The sequence below is a fragment of the Pseudophryne corroboree genome, chromosome 10 (assembly GCF_028390025.1).
Source record: "Pseudophryne corroboree isolate aPseCor3 chromosome 10, aPseCor3.hap2, whole genome shotgun sequence".
In the NCBI taxonomy this organism is placed as follows: Eukaryota; Metazoa; Chordata; class Amphibia; order Anura; family Myobatrachidae; genus Pseudophryne; species Pseudophryne corroboree.
In genome coordinates, this window is record NC_086453.1 from 202,231,723 (window position 1) to 202,238,304 (window position 6,582).

Here is a 6,582-nt window from a genome sequence, read left to right on the forward strand (position 1 = left end):
TAAACTCTAATCTGCTATTTTGAGGAGTAATTTAGAATCTGATTCCCTCTCAACATGTCTAGAGTTCACAGCTTTCTCAGATAATGCAAGTGCCTCAACCCAAATAGAGGCTTTGAGCATCCTACCTCAGTGTGAGGCGCCAAGGGTTCAGTTAACTCCAGCTGGGGACTCCTGTCAGTCCGTTCTGGAGATGCCATCCTCTCTAAACCCAGGAGCATCTGAAACTGATTCTACTTCAGCTTCTGAATGTTTATCACTAGCTTCTGCTCTTAAGTATCCTGCTCGGCTTTCAGAGACTTCGATTGACATCCAGTCACCCAAGTGTTACGTGGCCTACTCATGTATCGGGGTTACCAGGTGTTACCAGCTGACGCTGATGCAATTACGCCTTGCCCAGCAGTCTTTTAGCCTCCTGCAATGCTAGACTTCACCTTTAGCAGCCACCTTTACAGGGTGAATTAGGTCCACCCTGTACTCAGATGCCCCCAGGTCCTATGTAAGGACAAGGTGACTATTGAAGGCTGGGCACGAGTAAATGCAGTACAGTGAGACATTCACTGGACACGACCTTGATAACCCTGCACAATACTCAGAAAGAGATAATTAACAAATTGTATGTAGGTGCAACAATGCACAGTGTGATATGAAAAAATACATAAAAAATGCAACAAGGCACAGGGTGGAATAATAACGCAGATGATATGTAAATGCAACAATGCGCAGGATGATATAAGCAACTTAACTGAATATAAATGCAGCAATGCACAAGGTAGTAATAATAATGAATACATCCAAATGCAAGAAACTGTGGAGTTCCACACAAGACCTGAATTCTAGGTGAGTTGGTTCCAATAAGGTAAATGAACAAGGCAAGGTACCTGAATTTCAGGAGTCCACAGAGCTGACAGGTTCACCATGTAGCAGGGAACATGATCTATCACCAGTGTCTGAGTCATGCACAGGAAGAGTATTTAACAGAAGTCTTCACCAATCCCTGCTGAAAAACTAAATTAACAACACTGTGCAGCTGCCCTGCTGCACGTCCCTAAACTGACAGCTGAGTTACTAATTACCCAGCAACTGGGAACGCCATCTGCCTCTGGCGTCCCCGTTGCTGGGAGTCTGGCTGCTCCCAGCGCCTGGCGTCAGCCTGTTGCTAGGAACTGGGTGAGGACAAGAAGGCTTTGCGCCCGGCATCCGCTCGTTACTAGGTGCAGGGCGGGTACCAGGAGACCTTATGCCCGACATCCGCCTGTTGCTAGGTGCCAGGCGGGGGTCAGTGGGAGGCGCAGTGTACCGGCTCCTAGGCAGCAGCCGGGACGCGCGCCTCCTGGCGCTAACACAAAGCATTCTCTTGATTTTCCTGTGCCCATCTATTTTGATGGAAATCTAGCTTAATTCCAATGGGGGATTGGGAGGATACCTCAATTTGAGAGTACAATCCCTATGGGGCGAACCTAGTGTCCTGGCGTAGATATATCGATGATATATTTTTTATTTGCAAGGGTGGGAAGGAAGAGCTTGATCTTTTCTGCTCCTTTTTATATACTAACGATCGGAATATAGTGTTAACTTTTTATATAAGTCAAGTCAGTGTAAACTTTCTTGACTTAATGATATATGTGGAAAATGGTACCTTGAAGACGAAGATTTTTATTAAACCCACTGATTCGAGATCTTTTATTGCTAGGGACAGCTGCCATCATGAAAGATGGCTAGAGTCTATACCATCAGGACAATTTAGAAGATTAAGGAAAAACTGTTCGGAGAAGGAAGTGTTCCACACACAGGCTATAGAAATGGCACAATGTTTCAATAGATGTGGGTACGATAAAGAGAAGACGCAACGGGCCTTTCAGGAAGTCTCTGAGTTAGATAGAGAAAATGTCTTAAGAAAATCAGAGAGTAAAACAAAAGGGAACCAAAATGAAAGGTTCAAGTGGGCCTTTATCACTAATTTCTCCTCCCAACATAACAAGGTCCAACGGATTTTCAGGAAACATTGGCCAGTGTTAAAGAAAGTATAAATGGTCAGAAATGTGATCACAATAGGGTGCGCTTTAAACACAGTGTGCAGCCAGACTGTAATACCCTGTTTGAAGGGTTCCCCGTCACCTTCACCAAACACCAAACCACAAATACAAAGAAGGGTAAACTTATCTGGCGCTACTGATAGGTTAAAGATCCATACGAATGATCCTTCAGTGCATATCAACCATGAGAACTTGTATCCACCCAAAAGTAAAGCAAAGTTACATATAGTGAAGTACAGTTTTTAATTCTCGTCTTAGGTTAATAACAGTTAAAACAGGTTACATATAAAAGCTCCACACACAACTACATGAATTAAATGAAAGTCTTAATGACTGTGATTGAATGAATTACCAGAGGCAAAGAACTGACAAATCAGTTCAATATCAGCATATGTGTAGTGGGTCCCGGGCTCCCACAGATATTATATCACCGCTGAATCAGCTTGCCTGGACTTCACCTCGTCACTGTCACCTCGACCACCAAGTAAGTATCGATGTCCCCGCTCCAACGCGTTTCCACCTCTCAAACTGAGGTCTTTTTCAAGGAGATTCCGGGCTGTGTCACAGCCCGGAATCTCCTTGAAAAAGACCTCAGTTTGAGAGGTGGAAACGCGTTGGAGCGGGGACATCGATACTTACTTGGTGGTCGAGGTGACAGTGACGAGGTGAAGTCCAGGCAAGCTGATTCAGCGGTGATATAATATCTGTGGGAGCCCGGGACCCACTACACATATGCTGATATTGAACTGATTTGTCAGTTCTTTGCCTCTGGTAATTCATTCAATCACAGTCATTAAGACTTTCATTTAATTCATGTAGTTGTGTGTGGAGCTTTTATATGTAACCTGTTTTAACTGTTATTAACCTAAGACGAGAATTAAAAACTGTACTTCACTATATGTAACTTTGCTTTACTTTTGGGTGGATACAAGTTCTCATGGTTGATATGCACTGAAGGATCATTCGTATGGATCTTTAACCTATCAGTAGCGCCAGATAAGTTTACCCTTCTTTGTATTTGTGGTTTAGTGTTAAAGAAAGATCCAGTAATAGGGGATGAGTTACCAACAAATCCGATGTGCATTTTTAGGAAAGCTCCTAATCTTAAATCAAAACTAGTACGAAGTTTATGCCCTGCAGCCCCTAAAGGCCCCAAAATTATATCTACGGGTTTTTTTATATGTGGAATGTGTACTAGTTGCAAGAAAGTGAAAAATACCTTTGGCATGAAAATAACAGAGGTTAAGATCAATAATAAGACAATCAGAATAAAGGAATTGATCACGTGCCACACCTCAAATGTAGTTGACTGCATTCAATGCACTTGTGATAAGTTTTATATTGGGCGGACAAGTAGACCCCTAAAAGTGAGATTGGGGGAACATTTGAGATATTGCTAAGGGCATGGAGACTCATACGCTTTCTCTACATTTTAAAAATGTTCATATTGTGATATAACCCAGATTAGGAATTTTTATGGTCTAAAACACATTAGAGGCAATATTAGAGGAAAAGATATAGGGTCCATTTTAGCTGAAACAGAAATGAGCATGATTTTTAATTATGGTACTCTTGTCCCTAAGGGTCTTAATAAAGACTTCGAATTGCAGTGGTTTTTATAAAAAATTATGATTAACTTTTATTATAAAAATTCTTTTTTTTTAATTTTACAAATAATAGTTATTTTTAAATAATTTTTTTTTAACATTTGGTCTTTATGAAATGTGAATGTTTTTATTATATTTTTGCATGTTTACATGAAACCTGCTGTGGTTTAAATATATCTTTCCCCCTTCTCCTGAGACCACTTATTCCTGACAAATGATTTGCTATTGAACTTTTAACGGACGAAAATTCTCCAAAATGGCCGCCGGCAAATGGAAATAATAGATCCACTAGAGGAAGAAGTAGATGAGGAGACATCACACTTCCGGGAATATATATGAAGTTATAGACTCGCTTCTTCCGGGTGTAGCTGAGGACCAGTGACGCGGATGATGCGTTTCCGTCCGCGATGTTTACGATGACGCACTTCCGGTCGCGGCCGCGATGACAACTTCCGGCCGACGGCAAATGACTCACAAGGATGACAGGTTCCCCGCTTAAGCGGGAAAGTACGATGAATACAAAAATAAGGACTGGATTGTAAATGGGACTGACTGAACTTGTTAGGATAGGAATTTCAGATGTTAGTTGATCCATGTCTGGAAATAGGTGGGGTTTAGTGTTTAAGTGGGTAGGGTATAAATAGATAAGGATTGCTCATCCTCCTTATGCCTTGAGGAAGACACTGTGTGTGTCGAAACGCGTCGGCAGGAGGATTCGCTCGTTGTGGGGAAGACGATTGAGACATCACCCGTGGAGCTGTACAGCTGTTTTTGGGGACGCCCGGATATATCATCTTTTAAACTTGCTGTTTTGTCTACTGTTTGTCTGTAGACCACTTCTAAGGGAGGAGTCAAAGGTTTTAGGAACTGACACTGGTGGAAACCTAGCTCCCAAAAAAAGCGTGAATGTCTACTCCTAAAAACAGTAGACCAACATTTTAGGTACAAGACGCACTAAAAGACTTTTGTTATTTGGTCTTCACTTGTCTATACATAATACACTATGAGTATTTATTTTATTTGTTTTTTCTGAGCGCCCCGGGATTCAAATGGTATTTCTTCGTTGTCTTAATTCCTTGCACTGGTTGAACAATACTGCACAATTATGAATTCTGATGCATTGTATGGTATTACACCTGCCAATATTTCTAGATCTCTTTCAGTGATGCAGTGACTAAAATATTTGGTCTGAAACCAGCTCGTTTGAAATTATCTGAGTGTTCTACATAATCCATTAAGAATCCACCTAATGCAAAATCCTCTGCAGCATCGCTGTCTCAGCAAGATTTGATACACTGATCATCTACTTGATCAGTGTATCAAAGACTACCAAGCTGTCAAAAAGAGAAAAATCACAAACTCAATACAAGGCTCTCAGAACTCGGATTTGAGAATTGCATATACTACCATGTCTCCATCTAATTGCAGCTCTTCTGTAAGTAGTGATACTTTGGGTTCATTCACTCAGCCAACTGAAAATTCGTCTAATGCTCAGTTCTTCGGTTCATCGCTTTCTGAGCAAGATAATGCCTTGATGAATCAATACTTCAAGCTCTCAGAAATAGGAATACTTCAGAAACAGTTCAAAGTCAACAGTCTGTTGATCTAACGTATGTTTCCCTTAATCCCACCTCTGGTTCCTCAGGATATTCCAGTTCTGTGGATGAACTATCTGGCAAAGAATCTCTTTCCGCTAAAGAAAAGATTCCCGTGTTCAATTTGGACTTGGACTCTGACTCTGACAGTGAGTTTATTGATGACTCAAGTTTCATCATGGGTGGTTCAATGTTTCCTAGCCATGTCTTTCCCCAGGAAGAGATTCCAGAATTGCCAATGCCATCTATAGGTTGCCGGGAAAAAGGTCCATATTACCATACCAGATGTTGTCCCAATGGACTTCCTGGAATAAGAAAATTCTGTTTACAATGACGGTGAATGGTCCACTTGTTCCAAGGACAAAGGTCTTGATTCTGAAGTTGAAGGTTAGTAAGATTTTTGAGATCTCCAGCTTGCACGTTCTTAAGTTCATTGGTTTTCCATATCTCCAGCTGTTGTATGAAAATTCTTCCTCAAGTTTTCCTAAGTACCGAAATGGGTGTCCAGAGTTCACCCATGAAGAGGGGGTTACTGTCATGATCCTGACTTTGTTCCTCTTGTCTTAGTAACTTACCTCTGCCATACAATGTTCCTGCTTACTGGGTTTAGCCTAGTTTATCTGTTCTAATATATCCTGTTTGGCTGTATTCATTGTCTGGGAGGTTTGCTCAGCATACAAGCTGTAGTCTGTGTTGCTACCCGCTGATTAGCCACCTGTGAGAGTTCTCCTGTGTGAGTAATCTGCAGAGTTCTGAATTCATCTGTGAAGTCTGCCTATGCTGTCCTCGCACAGCGATCCCAGCATGACATGATGTCTCCGTTTCCACAGTGTCCTGCTCACTCTCCGCTTCCCCAGCATTCGGGCCTACTTCCTTCACACCAGAGCTCCCTACAAAACCCAAACATGAGCCTCACCATGTTGTTTACACTCATGTAGCCAGTTCTCAGCCAATCTCTGACCTCCTCAGGGTATAAAGGGAATTAAATTAGAGTCACAAGCTGTTAGTGTAATGATGTCCACAGCCTAGCTGTGTGTATCTTGTGAAGCTCTTGTGGATTCTCATCCTTCTCAGTGACTCCAGTGCAAGTGGCTGCCAATCATAAAATATGTGAACAAACAGAAGCAAATCCTGTCCCTCACCACACAATTGACCCTAAGGATGACTTATAAACACAATTTACTTAATTTAATGTTTCTACATTTCTCAAAAAGAAACTTTTGCCTAGGGGTGGCGGGAATTATTATTATTTTTTTATGCTCTAGGGTGCCGTGATTCAAAAAAGTTTGAGAATCACTGTATTAGGTAAACAAAACCAATGGTTTCATGCCAGCCACCATTGTGTTG